The sequence below is a fragment of the Nannospalax galili genome, unplaced genomic scaffold (assembly GCF_000622305.1).
Source record: "Nannospalax galili isolate Female #2095 unplaced genomic scaffold, S.galili_v1.0 scaffold768, whole genome shotgun sequence".
Classification (NCBI taxonomy): Eukaryota; Metazoa; Chordata; class Mammalia; order Rodentia; family Spalacidae; genus Nannospalax; species Nannospalax galili.
The window spans coordinates 5,564,347-5,579,806 of record NW_008360317.1 but is presented as its reverse complement, the minus strand read 5'-3'; the positions used below and the strand labels follow the sequence as shown (position 1 = coordinate 5,579,806).

The following is a 15,460-nucleotide window of genomic DNA, read 5'->3' as shown; positions in this document are numbered from 1 at the left end:
CCTCTATCAGATGTATCGCTGGTGAAGATTTTCTCCCATTCTGTGGGTTTTCTGTTTGTTTCCTTGGTTGTCTCCTTTGATGTACAGAAGCTTTTTAGTTTAATGAGGTCCCACTTGTTAATTCCAGGATTTTTTTATTCAAAAGGTTAGTTTTGTAGCCATCCCCAGGACACCCCATCTAGAGCTTCTCAGGAGCCAGTGCACCCCACCCCTGCTGTCATGAGTACTGCTCGGAGTGCACACCCTCCACTCAGACTCAGAAGACCCACCTTGTCTGGTGGGGAGCACTTTCCAGAAACCCCTGGTGGGGATGCAGTCCTGGCCCAAGGCTTAGAATCAGGCAGCAGGCTGGAATCCTATGTCCATCACTTACTGGCTCTATGAACTCAGGCAGGCCACTTGACTTCATTCAATACACAAGCAACCAACTTGGAGAGCAGACTTCAATATATTAAAGCATGTAGACATTTTGACGGAGCCTCGCCCAGAGGAAAATCTCAATAAATGATAGAAAGTATTATTGTTATATTTTACTCTTATAAAATCGTACAAAATGATAGAACTTGAGGTATTTTCGGGTATAAAATACTGGCTGCTGGGGCCATCTTCAAATGAGTAAAGGGAATTGTAAATTGAATAAAGGAATTGGGTGTGCTTAGAGAATTATCAGAGACACAGACCAGGGAGCTGAGAGCTACCTGAAACCAGGGTTTCTATCCACACATTCAACATGGAGTAGGTCCCCTCAGGGAAAGAAGGTTCCAACCCAGCCCCAGAGGTGAGTAAGGAGAGGCTGAGCAGGCTGTCCAGATGATGATGTGGTGTACAAAAAGTGTCCAGTGTCTCTTCTAGATTGAATAACTGAAGATGGGTTTGCTGGCTCCATAATACTAGATTTCTTGGGTACCCGTGTTGCCATGGGGTTTAGTATTTGTTCATTAAAAGAAATTTGAAAGGCATTTCAGCAGATGAATAAGCATACAAACATAAGTACTTTCCTGTATGGCCACAGCTCAGCTGGTACCTACTGAGGACAACTTAAATACTTAGCAATAGGAGGCTGAATAAATTCTACAGCCATTTAACATGAGAAACATTAAAATGCTAACATGGATACAGAGGTAATGTCAACAAAGTTTGACAATGTTTCTTCCGGCAGAGAGACCAACTAACTACAGTATGTCTCACACTGTGCCATATCCACTGACATGCAGAATTTAGGACATTTATGTAAAGTTGTATATAAAAAGATATCTGGAAGGTTGTTCACTGGAAAACAACAGTGGTTGTTAGCCACAAGTGCTTCGGCTTGGACATGGTTCAAGTCTGTGGTTCACATGCTAGAAGGCAAGTCTCCAGTGTGGCAGTATTGAGAGGTCACGGAAGCTTTAAGAAGTGGGGTCTAGTGAAAAGTGATGAAGGAATTGGGGGTATGCCCTAGGGAAGGGTTTGTGTAGTCTTGAAGAACCTCAGCTAGTTCTCTCAAGGGTGGGTTGTTGTGGTATGAAACTACCTCATTCATTGACCCCTTTGGGCATGAGGCTGGTTCTGCTTTTCTCTGACATGTTAACATGCAGCTGAATGGACCTTCACCACAAGCTGAACAGATGGGACTGCCCAATTATGAACTTCCAGCTTCCAAAATCATAATTTAAAACAAAACAAAACAAAAAAACAACAAAAACACAAAACCCACTCTTTTCTTTATACTCAGTCTCAGGTGTTTTGTTATGGACTAAAAGAATGGAGTATAAGAACTATGATGATTTTTTTTAATCTTTCTATTTTTTACATTTTCTAGATTGCTTGATTTTCTAGGTGCTGCTTTGCTTTTACTTTGTTTTGATTTTTTAAGACATCAAATGTTACTTTATAGTGAACACACTGTAAAGTGATTTTACAGACTTTCACAAAAGCACTCTGAGAGTCCTATATCAGTTTGAAAGAGCCTCTACCCATCTTGTCAGGCCCTGTTGCTCTTTCTCTGTTTCCACCTCCCAGTCATGTGTCCTGTTCTCTTGGGAACCTCCTAATACCATCAGGCTTCTCTGTGTCTTTATTCAAGCCACAGAAAACAAAGACACACTAGATCTGGCCCTCTTGATAACTAGCTGTGTGGCCCTGGGATTTCACTGAAGGTCCCTGAGCCTAAGTTCTCTTGTTCATGAAGCTGAAATGATTTAGATTAATGGTCTTTTTTTCCATGATTTATGAAATCTGAATAAAAATCCTCAAGTATTAATGAGATGTGGACTATAAGCTCAGTTTGAGGACTTTCCTTTTCTCCTGATCCATTGGAGAACAACCCTCCCCATTTCACACACACATACCTGATGTGTCTCCCCCTCTCCCCGGTCAGGGACAGTCACCTATATAACCACAATACAACCATCAACATCAGAACACAGGCATCAATACATGAGCCCCTCAGACTATTCAAGTTCACCAATTGTTTTTTTCCAGAAAAAGGATCTAGTCCTGAGCCATGAGTTGCCTCTAGTGCCCTGTCTCCTCTGTCCCTTCAGTCCACCAGGCATCCTTGGTCTTTCTTCAACTTTCAGGACCTTGACACTTTTGAAGATGGAAGATGACAGACCTGATAGGCTGTAGATGTATCTCAATTGGATTGGTCTGATACCACACAGGTCAGGAATCTTTGGAAGGAATGTCACAAATGACACAGTTGTGCTACTGAGTTCTTATCGCCTCTCAGGTGGCACAGATTTGTCTTATGACTGGTGATGTTCACTGTGGTTCCTGTCTGGAGAGTTGTCAGCCAGCATTCTCTGTAAAATTGCTAATTTCTCCTCTGTCATAATACCTGTGCTGTGGAAAAGTATTTTCAAGTTGTATAAATACCATGTTCCTCAGCAGACTTGCTGTTCATGCATTCATTTGCAATCTATGTGTGCATATCTTCACATCTACATACATATATGTAAATATGCTTTATGTTTATATCTGTGTATTTATATATTATACACTGTTGTTTCCTACTGTATTTCATGGATCCTCTGTTACTATTGTCGTGAATTTTCATGCTCACGTCACCTCTCATCTAGCCACCAAGAGCTTCTTCCAGCCATCTTTTGTGACTGAGAAAGCAAGATCTAAGCATTGAACATGCTCTTCATTGTATGAATGCCATGGCTTTCAGACTGACCTGGGGGGTGGAGTAGGGGCTCTATGTGTAGATTACATATAGGCACATGGATGGACCTACAGGAACATGGGCATGAATATATGGATAAGGGGTGCAGACATATATAGATAGAGATATACAAATTTAGAGATAGAGCCATAGATATATGCTTATAGATGCTGACATACAGATACAGCTATGAAACAGACACATAAACTCATTTATAGCTATATGTACTTCTGTATTTATCTGATATGCACTAAATTTATGGCTCCCCAATCCTATGCTGAGGCCCTATCCCCAATATGATCATATTTATCGAAAGGTGTTTAAAGAGGTAATAATGATTAAACCAGATCATAAAGGTGGGACCCTAACCCAATAGAATTAGTGTCCTTATAAGAGAAAGAGACATTAAGGATTTCTCTCTCCTCCTTCCCTCCCTCCTTCCTTCCTTCCATCCCTCCCTCCCTCCATTCCCTCTTCCCTCTTTCCCTCCCTATCTCTCCATATGAAGGGGAGAATAAAGAGAGAATGAACAGACCACAAGCTGGTATGTTAATCTTAGACTTCCCAGTCTTCAGAATTGTTGGAAAATAAACACTTGCTGTTTAAGCCACTCAAGTCCTATACTTTTAGAACAACCCACATCTACTGGTATCCTATTTAACTATTAAAACCTGTGAGTTCCCATAAATACCTCCAAATCCAAGCCTAGAAACATTCTAGCCACCCCCTTCCCATATTTGTACCTTCCTTCCCTGTCAGTGAGAAACTTGGCTCCCATGGTCCTTTATACATTCAATAGTTGGCCCAATCTTCCTGTGAGTGGCCACACTGGGCCTGTGGGAGGACACCATCTTCAAACTCCCCTGATCCTGTTGACTCCTGATTCCGTGACCCAGTGAAGGCACCTCTCACTGTGCTTGGGTTCTGATACCCCACCTATGCAGGCTACTTCCTGCCCAGAGGTGTCTCTGATTAATCCATATGCTCCTACACCAGTTAGCAAGGACAACAGAAAGCTGTTAGTACCTCCAAAAACATTAAATGTGTTTTACCTCCCTATTCTCCTACTTGGAAATCATAGCTCTTCATACTCCCATGGCATCAAATGTTCCAAAATTCCCTGCTTATGAAGGGAACATGAGAGTAGGCACAAAGAAGGTGTATTAGTCTGTTTTCCATTACTATAACAAAATTCCTGAAGCAGATTAACTTTATAGAGCAAAGGGGCTTACTACAGAGCACTGCTTGGGAGTTTCAAAGGCATGACACTGGCCTCACCTGAGCTCTAATTAGGACCTCAGGGAAAATGACAGGAATGCAGGAATGTGTGTGTGTGTGTGTGTGTGTGTGTGTGTGTATGTGTGTGTGTAGGGAGAGACAGACAGAGAGAGAGAGAGAGAGAGAGAGAGAGAATGAGAACGTCACCCAATAGGAAGCCAGAGAGATTCAGGGAACACTCACTTGTAGAACAACTCATTCTTGTGGGAGCTCAGGGGTCCCTTGGGCACTGCCATAGTCCCTTCTGAGGGCAGTATGCTCAAGGCATCCCACGATGCCCAACTCCCAACAATACCCCCTAGGGCTTCTAACACATGAACCACAGAGGACAAACCACATCCAGACCTAGCAACAATGAAGTGGATGCTCCTTCCTGCTCCCTGGAAATTCCAGACCCACCCTCAATCCAACCACCTCTTCATCCTCTCCATGTGCATGGCTCACAAGCATCATAACATGGCCTAACAACTCCCTCTCAACAAGGAGTACTGTTGTCCACACAGATACTCATTCCAAAAATTCTACAGGGTTCTTCCCTTTTCTCGCTGTTCCTTTCACGTGGGTCATGGGACATTACCTTTCAAACACACAGCAGTCTTCTCTTCCAGCCATCTCCACTCTTCACTGGGGCCTACGTCATCATCATCTAGCCATGACAGACACAGTCATCTTCCTGGGCTCTGGCTCCTGGGCTCTGCCCTGGGTAGGCAGCATGACTGGGCAGTTATTCACTCTTTCCTTCTCTCTAGGAGTTCTATTCCTCCCAGCCTCCCACCTGGTCTGTCTGTGCCTTTAACTCACTTGGGTTGTAGAGCAGGTATGTCTGGGCTACTGTTTCTGGTCTCAGCTATGTGGGACTGGTCTTCAGCTGGTCCTGTGATGACAGGGCAGCTGGACTGAGCATGAGGCAGCATCAGCCCTTCAGAAGTGTGAGCAAGAGCTAAAATAGCCATCCTGGATGATTTGGGAGCATAGCTTACCATGGCAAAACTTGCTTATAAGGCCGTAAAATCTATTTCAGGGCCAGAGAGATGACTCGGTAGGTAAAGGCAGTAGCTGCCAAGCCTTAGACCTGAATGTGATTCCCAGGACCTACATGGTGGAAGGAGAGAACCAACTCCCACAAGTTGTCTGCTGTCTTCCATATGCATGCTGTAGTATGTGCACCCACACATACATGCGCATGAAATAAATAAAATATAATTTAACAATCTATTCTCCACTGTAGCTGTAAGTTAATGCTCAAAAAAGCAAACCTCCCTGGTATGGCAGTGCACACCTTTAATTCCAGTATTCAGGAGGCAGAGGCAGGCAGATCTCTATAAGTCTGAAACCAGCCTGGTATACATAGCAAGTTCCAGGTCAGTGTGGTCTGCATAGCAAGTTCTAGACTAGCCAAGACTACAGTGAGACCCTGTCTCAAAAATTAATAATAAAATCAGGGGCTGGAGCGTTGGATCAGTAGTTAAGAGCACTGTCTGTTCTTCCAGAGGATGCAGGTTCTGTTCCCAGCATCTACATCTTAGCTAACAGCCATCCTTAACTCTAGTTCTAAGGGATCCAATGCCCTCTTCTGGCCTTTGCAGACACTGCATACACAGTACACTTACATGTAGGCAAGAACACTCATACACATATAATAAAAATACACAAATAAAATAGTAATAAATATAATATAAATAATAATAATAAAATAATAAAATTTTGTTGGTCTTTTTTGAGACAGGGTCTCCCTGTATCCCCAGTTGAACTGGAACTCGATATATAGACAGGTTGGCCTCAACCTCACAGAGATTCATCTGCCTCTGTCTCCTGAGTGCTGGGATTAAAGGCATGTGCCACCATACTCAACTTTAAAATAAAAATGTTTAACTGTAGTATGTTTTAAGAAATGATCTCCAAGCCCTCTCCAGATTTGCAATGCTAAGCATGGTTTATGCCCAGGACAACCATCTTTTGAAATATACCCAAATCAAAGCTTAGTGAAGAAGTAGCTGAAGGCCTTAGGTTCTAGGTTTACTCTATACAGAGGGAAAAATGAAAACTACCAAGAAACCAAGGTTGGTCTGTTTTCAGCCTATTGAGGATTTTCCCAGAGCTGTGGACAGAAAACAGCCTCACAGGTAGAATCCTTCACCTTGTATCCAAGCCCTACCCTCATTCCCAGGCAGATAGGTAAGTACCATGCTTTTACAAACTTCAATCTCTATGTCAGCTGGGACGCGTAGCTCAGTGCTAGAATAGAACACTTGCTTAGTATACAGGAGGCCCTGGGTTTAATCTCTAGCACACATATGCACACAAAAATAAATATCTTGATTTTCAAAATAGGCCACTATTTCCAGTTTCTCATGGAGCTTTATGAAGATTGAATGACATTAAAATGATAGCTGACCCGTATTGAAGGCATAGTGCAAGCCAGGCACTGTAGTGTCATTTTTATAAGTTCTTTTTTTTTACGAGAACTCTGTAATGTTGACAGTGGCGCTCTCCTTTGCTTCTAATCAGTTTGCTTGTTTGCAACAGTCAGTAGTTGCAACAGGGGCTCCTTGTGCAGCCCAGGTGGTCCTGTTTAAGCTCCTCCTGCCTTTGCCCCCAGGTGCTGGGATTTCAATTGTGCGTCACAAGCCTGACTAAGACTTCTGTTATCCTTTAGAGAAAGAAACCAAGGTGACTCACCCAGGGCCCCTCCAGTCATCCTCAGTTCACAGAACTCCAACTCTGCTTGATGGAGTGGGGCTGGCCTCTTCTCCATTTGAGAACATGACAGTGGCAGCAGCGCCTGGCACAGACGCGAGACTCCATGCGTATTCATTCTCAGCCACTTTTCAGTAGGGTATTAGCCAGTCCTCTGGAGCTTTTCTGCTTTCTGTAAATTAATGCAGGTAGCCAACTGCTTTGGGGAGTGTTTCTGCCCCCGAGCCGAAAGAGTTCACTGGCTGTTATCAAAATTATTAACAAGAACTTAGGGTATCGTGAATTCTAGAATGTGCGTTGATGAGGATGACCACTGCCCCTCCTGCTCAGCAGTCCTCGAGGATGCACTGGTAATGAGAGTTTCTCTGCTACATGGAAATAAATTATCAGTTTTAAAACTTTGTGACCTTGATAATGTGAGTTTTAAATTTTTATTTATTTTTATTTTATGGATATGAGCATTTTGCCTGCATGTAAGTGCCCCTGAAGCCAGAAGAGGGTGTCAGATTCGCTGAAACTGGAGTTAAAGACAGTTGTTCGCTGTCATGTGGGTTCTGGGAGCCAAAGCTGGGTCCCCTTGAAGAGCAGCAAGTGTTCTTAACCGCTGAGTTATCTCTCCAGCCCTGGTAGTGTGAATTTTTAATGAGTATTTTTACTTTCCTTTCTGGGGTTTGTTAACTGTTTTCTTCTAAAAAGGAATCCTATCCTATCCATGCTGTTAGCTTTCACCTGGTAGTCACAGGGTTAAGAGTTGGAATCGGCAGGAACAGGGTTGTGGGGTAGGAGAATGGGGCACCAGAAAAGAAAGAAAGAAATCAGAAGCCAGAGGTGGAAAATCAAAGCTTCTAAATCCTGTCTTGACCAGCATTGCAGAGCACGCGCGGCGTTTCCAGCTGTGTCCAGCAGAGGGAAGCTTCTCCCCGTTTAAGCAGAAAGCCTCAGGTGAGCCTGTTTGGATGGAGCATGTCTAGCTCCCTCAAGAGCTAGAAATAAAGCTTTTCTTAGCCTTTGCCTCTGTCAAAAGAGCTGGTGAAGAAGCGACCGTGCTAAGGTCCTTATTCAGCTCCGAGGTTCTGCCCGGGGCTTAGACGCAAAGCTGGGCATCAGCACTACAAGGATGGACGCGCCCATCCCTGGGACCCGGACAAACAGCTCAGAGAGGCAGGTGGCATCTGGACTGTGGCCCACTGGGTGGAAACAGCGTCCGCTCCTGCAGCCTCCCCCTCCCCCTTTATGCAGAGGCAGGGGGCCGAGAGCCCAGCTACCCTTGCTCCCTGCTCCACGCTCCCTCAGGGCCAGTCCTTCGCGTTACTTCCGCAAAGGACATTTTCCACTACTCTTCCTCGGCTGCCTGCTGCAGCCACTAGCCAAAGGACCAGTGAAGGCTATCCTCCAGTCCAGCCTACAGTCTAGGGCATCCAAGTTTGCTGCTGGGCTCTGCCGTGCGAAGTTCTCTGTGTCCCTGTCGATGGTTGAAGTTGAAGGTTTTCATTCTTGTTTTATCATTCAGGACCAGGAGCTCAGGGCCTTGTGCGGGGTAACTGACTCGATGGTTGTGGGGTCCCAGTCCTATCCTAGGAAAGGAACTGGGCCTTAGTCTCCCTCGATGGTGAATGACTGTGCACTGCTTGATGGGAACTGAGGGCACACCTGCGAGTGAGCTCAGGCTACCCCAAAGCGCCTTTCCTTGAGACAGCCACCCTTAAATGGTCCCCTTTCTCTTCACCTGTTGATAGAGAACAAGACCACAGAGTATGCCTGTTGCGAACACCCTTCCAGCACCTCCCAACAGGCAGCAGCTCTCTCCAGCAGCTCTAGATGATGCCTAGCTCCAACCACCAGGAGCCCAGGTCTGTGGGGTAACAGAAGCTCCAGTCCTGAAGGTGTCTAGGGACTGCAGAGGTTATGTACTGTGGGGTTTGGTCAATCCTGATGTATTGTGCAGTCTCTGGGGGCCATTAGTTTAAGGTTTAGGTTGACTTGACTTGAGAGAGAGAGAGAGAGAGAGAGAGAGAGAGAGAGAGAGAGGAAATTCCAGAGTTGTTATGAAGCCAGAAATCTAAAAATAGCCTCTGCACAGCCCAGGACAGGGACCACAGTGGCTTTCTCTCTGGAAGGAACAGCTAACCGCCAAAGCAGACCACCAAACAGTGACTGCAGGAACCCAGGCGTCACATGCCCTCCCCGGGGACAGAGGTCCTGGTGGCAGTGGACTCCTTCCAGGGCCTGTGATCCCACCAACTCTGTGGCAGAAGGGGAACCACATGTGGAACCTGGGATTCCCCAATCACAGCAGAGAGAGGCACAGGCCAGTGGAGGAGGATACCGTTGTTAAAACAATGAACACGAACACACCCACTCAGCACCCAGGGAGCCAATCACTGGTATGGGGCCTCTGGGTGCCGGCCCCATGCCTGCTGCTTGGTTGATAGCATCCTATTGGGTGGTCACAAGTTGGTAAGATTCTTCACGTGCTGGTCAAGAAAACAAAGACTCTAAGAGGTTCAGTCACTTTCTGAGATTTGCAACCTGTATCCAAACACAGATATAAATGTCTTCTAAGCCTGGTTTGAGTCTCCACCCTGCTCTGCTGCCTCAGCTGAAAATCAAGATGTGGTGGAGAAAGAGCCTAGCAGGCTTCAAGCCACTGCTCAGTCCCCTGGAAGAAGGGCTTCGGGTAGCACCTCCCTCAACAAATGTTTAATTGAGCACCTACTGTATGCCAGGACCAGCAGAGAACAAGGCTGAGCCCTTACCCTGATGACTTCATGCTCTAAGAGCATGTTGTTGCCATAAGCAAGCATTACAGCTTGGATAAGGGCTCCACAAGGCCAGGTGTTGAAGGCTTGAGCCCCAGCCCAAGGTGCCATCAGGAGGCAAAGTCTAGTAGGAGGAAATTAGGGCATTAAAGGTGTGTGCTGGAATCAGCTGCTGGTATGCGGCCCCATGCTGGCCTTCCTTTTGCCTCGTAGCTGTGCTGAGATGAATTGGCACCTCTGCCATGTGCTCCCGGCACTGTTTCCACAGGCTCAAAGTGACAGAACCAGATAGCCACAGGCTCAAAACTGAAACTGTTAGCCAAAATAACCCTTTTCTCCTTTGTTAAACAGATTTTCTTGGGTGTTTTGTCAGTAATGGAAAGCAGACTAACGCAGCAAGTTAATGAATACATGAGCAAGGCAGAGCCACACAGTGAGAAATGTGGAGAACTGGCGCGATGGCATATGCTGCAATCCCAGCACTCATGCAAGAAATGAATGACTGTGGCCCATTCTCAGCTTGCGGTATGTTTAGGGCTCATCAGAGAATCGCAGATAAACAGGAGGCACTAGGCCCCTGTCTTCCCTGCAGACAGCTTGTGCCTGATTGTCTAGATGCTCTGAGGGTTGAGAAAATATAGGCAGTCTGCTAGGTGACTGAGCCACACAGAAAAGGAAGGAATCTCAAGCCCCAGGCTATATACATTACATAGACTTTGTGTCCTAAACCAATAGCACGGGGAGTTTGGGGAGGGGGCTATGCCAGAAGAGCGGGAAAATTGTAATTCTCTGGAATACCAGCCTATGGGGAAAAAGAGGGCAGGAATTTTTCACAAGAGATTTTAAAAACCACTGTTTTGCTCCGAAGTGATGCACCAGCCATTTTTTGCTAGGTTGATGTCTGTTGTTTCTGTAGAATCATAAAGATTGCTTCACTTTTCCCTGGTCTCTTGAATTGGTTATTATGGAGTAAGGGTCTTGTTTCTTACACTCTTGGGAAGCTGAGGCAAGAAGATCCTGAGTTTGGGGCCAGCCTGGGTTACATAGCAAGTACCAGGAGGGGAGAGGAGAGGAGGAGACTGGGGGTAGGAAGAGTTGAGGAGTGGAGATGAGGAGACTGGGGTCCTACAACTCCCATTTAGGGTTTACTGTCCTTAAGGACGTTAGGACCTCCCATTGAGCTCCAATTCTTCAAGTTTCTACTCCCCCAAGCCATGCCACCTGGGGGCCAAGCCTTTATAGTGCTTGGCAGTCATTCATCCAAAGGGCTCCCACCTTGCAGGTCTTCAATGCACCACTCCCTGCCAGTACCAGTAAGGCCTGGATAGCTCTTCCTTTAAGGTCTCTCCCAACATCATGGTCTGGGGGATCCTAGAGGATCCTGTTTCTCTCCAGAAGCAGATGGCAGACAGAATGAGGCTGCCTCATCTTCTGGCTGTAGCCAGGTGGAGAATGAGCTAGCTTCTCATTCCCTTGGGCCTCCGTCTGTTGGGCCGGGTTTCAGCAGTCTTCCCTGCCTGCCCCCACCAGGAGGAACATAGGCAGAGGGCTTCCCTGAGAATAGAGGCTCAAAACAGTGCAGCTGGAGCAACCCTCTCTTCCTTGTCCCTGCTCCTCCATACAGCCCACCTTAAGCTGCAAATCCTGATCCATCTCTGGGGTTGAACCATGGTGGTGTTTCCTCCCACACTGCCCTCCAGGATGGGCCATGCCCTTTCACTGAACCTGCAGTCTGGTTCCCTTCTGGCTTCTCAGTGATCTGTTCTGCAGCTGCTGTGACCTGTTGGACTGCAGTGATGACCAGCTTTAGCCTACCCCCACCTGTGGCCTTGGCTGGACCTGTGGTTTAGACACACTGCCCTGGATGCTTTAAGAGCTGTGCCTTCTGGGTGGTACTCTATAGAGTAACCTCAGACAGAACTCCAAATAGCTTCTCTAGAGAGACCATCCTGTTCCCAAAGATGCCCAGTCCAACCCTGCCCTGCCTTGCCCAACCTGACCCAGCTCTGCCCAGCCTGACCCAGCTCTGCCCAGCATAGCATTCTTTTTGCCACTACCCTGTTTTTACCAACTTTTCTTCTTTTATCTTTCTTCCTTTTCCCTCCCTACCTCTCTCTTTCCTCCTCATCCCCAAGGTCTCTCTTTGTAGCCCAGTCTGGCCTGGAGCCGGCTATGCAGCAAGTTCCTTCCCTTCCCTCCTCCCCACTCCCTTTCTCCTGTCTTATGACTCCGTTTGTTTTGTCATGCCCGTGCCATGATGTGTGCTGCCCCTTCCAGATCCTGGCTGTCTGATATCACACATGAATCTTCAGAACCATGAACAAAAATAACACTTTTCTTTTGATAAGTTAATTGCCTCCAGACTTTCATCATAGCAATACAAAGCTGACAAATACAGGGCCTAATGGAGCAATGACTGGATGGATATTTGCTGAGATAGGAAAGACCAGCCCTACTCTGGATGAGGCCTCCAGTTCTGTACACTGAAGACTGTGGTGCCCACAGCCTCCCAGAGATGATGATAGGTTGGCAATGGAGCATCGCTAAGGACTTCTGCTGTCAGCCTGCAATGCTCTAGAGGTAGAAGACTCTCCTGCCTGCCTTCTATTACTGCCCCTCCACCCTCTGCTTCCCACTTTTCTCTGTGACAGCAACAGGTCTCACATGGGCACCAGGCAACTCTGAAATTATTTTCTCCCTTGAACTTCATTAAAAAGTAATTGATTTTCTTAAAGCCAATGTTCAGTTACAGTGGAGCTGACCTGGTTAGGAAATGTAGAGCCAGCAGAAGCCAACCATATGGACCAGTTTTCTTCCTTTTGCTGCTGTCTGGTGCCCTGCCCTCCTTGAAGCAGTCACAGACCCAGGTGATACTTATACAGCACACACCAGATGAGGCCCTGAGTTAAACACTTCAGTTGCCGTAGCTCGACTTCTCTAAGGACCCTGGGAGGTAGATGAATACTATTATGCCATTATTTAAAAGAAGTAACTGAGGCTTGGGATCTAGCAATGACATACATAATATCTTATAGAAATCACATCTTCTGACTCCAGGCCCTGTGCACTGATACTACAGTGCAGAGAACTCCCCTCTCAGATTTGGGATCTCAGGTCTCTGAACAGCTTTGGAGCAAGTGGCTTGAAACGTGTTCCTGGTCTGTCCTCCTCAGCCGAGACAAGGCCACGACTGCCATCAGCACACAGAGAAATCCTGTGCAGGAACCAGTGGGCACGTGGCCACTTCACTCCCAGCCACTCACACGCTCCTTCTTCCCTGTCTCTGTCCCATCTATGGTGCCAGTAGATGGCAAAAGCTGGGGCAGCAGTGAATTGGACCTGAGAGGGCCTTGGGAACCACACTTTGACTTGACACAGTCTTGACCTAAGTAGGAGAAAATGTGACAGTCAGTGAGGGGAACCAGAGACTGGCCATGACCCATAACACAGCTCTGTCTGTCTTTCCTCATCGACAACCTGTTGTAATCACATAGCCTCCCCACCAAGCCTCAGCCTCCCCATCTGTAGAATGGGAACTCGGATCTTCATCACATTATTATGAAATCAGTGAGAGTAAACGTGATCTGGCACCAGGCAGATAATAGGCTCTCAGGATGTGGGCTGGGCTGGGGAAGGAAAATCTGGAACATTTGGATTCCAATTGGCGAAGGTTTCTTGAGACTTTCGAACTCAGGTATAGAGTAGAGATGACACTACCACACACCTCACAAGCCTATTGTAAGGATTAAATAAAATTATGCAAGAGAGAGCTTAGCCTGGGCTGGCAGTAGTGTTAGCTGCGGTGAGTTTCTAAAATTGTGAAAAGGCTAGAAGCACTGGCATACCCCTGGCAATCATTTTTGTTTCCGTGTGTGTGTGTGTGTGTGTGTGTGTGTGTGTGTGTGTGTGTGTGTGTGGCAGTGCTGGGGTTTGAACCCAGCGCCTCGCTCATTCTACTACTGTTATATGTGTGTGTGTGTGTGTGTGTGTGTGTGTGTGTGTGTTTGGCAGTGCTGGGGTTTGAACCCAGGGCCTCGATCATTCTACTACTGTTATATCCCCAGCCCCAGCCCTCATAATTGTTTTCTAGATGCCCTTGCCCATTCAGAGAGGTTAGGAGTCCTTAGAGACATGACCTGTTACAGACTAGGGAAAGATAAGAAGCAGGTGAACCTAGAGCATTTTGCTTTTCTTAAAAGCAAGAAACTGCTGTGATTAAGGGGAACATGTCAAAAATACAGAGAAGGATGGCTCAATGGTTAAGAGTACTGGCTGCGCTTGCAGAAGACCCAGGTTCACTTCCCAACACACACGTAGCAGCTAACAAACACCCATAACTCCAGCTTCAGGGGATCCAATGCCCTCCTCTGGCCTTTGCAGGCATTGAACATCATGGGTCCACATACATACATGCAGGCAAAACACTCATATACATAAAATATAAATAAAATTTTAAAATACAGAGAAAGGCCAGGCATGGTAGCATATAACTTTAATTCCAGCACTCAGGAGGCATGGTCAGTGGGATCTTTGTGAGTTCAAGGCCAGCCTGGTCTACATAATGAGTTCCAGGCCAGCTGGGGCTACAGGGACACCCTCTCTCAAAAAGACAAACCCCCCGCCCACACACACACAAAAACAGAGAAGGGGCTGGAGAGATGGCTCAGTGGTTGGGAGTGCTGGCTGCTCTTGAGGAGGACCTGGTTCAGTTCCCAGCACCCACATGGCAGCTAACTACCATCTGTAACTCCCATTCCAGGAGATCTTTTGCTCTCTTCTGACCTCTTAGGGTATTGTTTGATGCAGGTGTACTTATACACAGGCGAGTAATACACTCATATGCATAAAATAAAAATAATAAATAAAATATTTTTAAAATACAGAGAAGCCAATTGAAGGAGCACTCGCTGACCCCAAAGGAATATTGGTTAATAGATGATAGCGTAGTGAATTCAAAATATCCTCAGTTCCATAGAACAACCAAAACAAACTTTCGACTAGCATTGTTGACTTGGGCAAGGATCATCAACAGATGTGAAAACCATCACTGAAGGATATTGAGGAGCAGGGATGGTGATAGGACCTTAAAGTAGGTATAGATATGGATCTCTCCCAACAGTTTGTATACTAGAAGGTTGGTCATCAGTGTAAAGGTCTTGAGAGGTGGTGGGACCTTTAAAAGGTGGGGCTTAGTAGGACATGATTAGGTTTAAGAGCGGACATACCACTCTTAGAATGGATTAATATCCATCTTGAGGAAGCAAGTTAAGTCTTTGAAACTGAATTGGTTACCATGGGAGTGGGTTGTTACAAAATAAACCTGGCACCTCCCCTTAGTCTCACTCACATGCGTGCTTTCCTTACCCACTCACTTCTCCTTTCTGTCTTTCTGCCATGAGTTGAATCTTTGAAACCCTCATCAGAAACTAAATCCCGATCTTGAAATTCATCAACCCCCATCTGTGAGTCAAAATAAACATGTCTCCTTCATAAAGTACCTAGTCTTGGGTATTTTGTTATAGCAACAAAAAATGGATCAGATAGTAATGCTCCCCCAATTTTTCCTTAACTTCAC

At 46.2% G+C, this 15,460-nt stretch overlaps 1 long non-coding RNA gene across 3 annotated transcripts in view; it reads left to right on the top strand.

The window, feature by feature from the left end:
* Positions 1–15,460, top strand: part of LOC115068738 — a 39,870-nt gene that overhangs the window by 11,283 nt on the left and 13,127 nt on the right. For 2 of the 3 annotated variants that reach the window (XR_003848078.1, XR_003848080.1), the window contains exons 3-4: positions 7,992–8,068; positions 10,237–10,729. The exons of the other annotated variant lie outside the window; for it this stretch is intronic. This is a non-coding gene — a long non-coding RNA (uncharacterized LOC115068738). Of the gene's footprint in view, positions 1–7,991; positions 8,069–10,236; positions 10,730–15,460 lie in introns of those variants that run through there. 3 annotated transcript variants of the gene reach the window in all.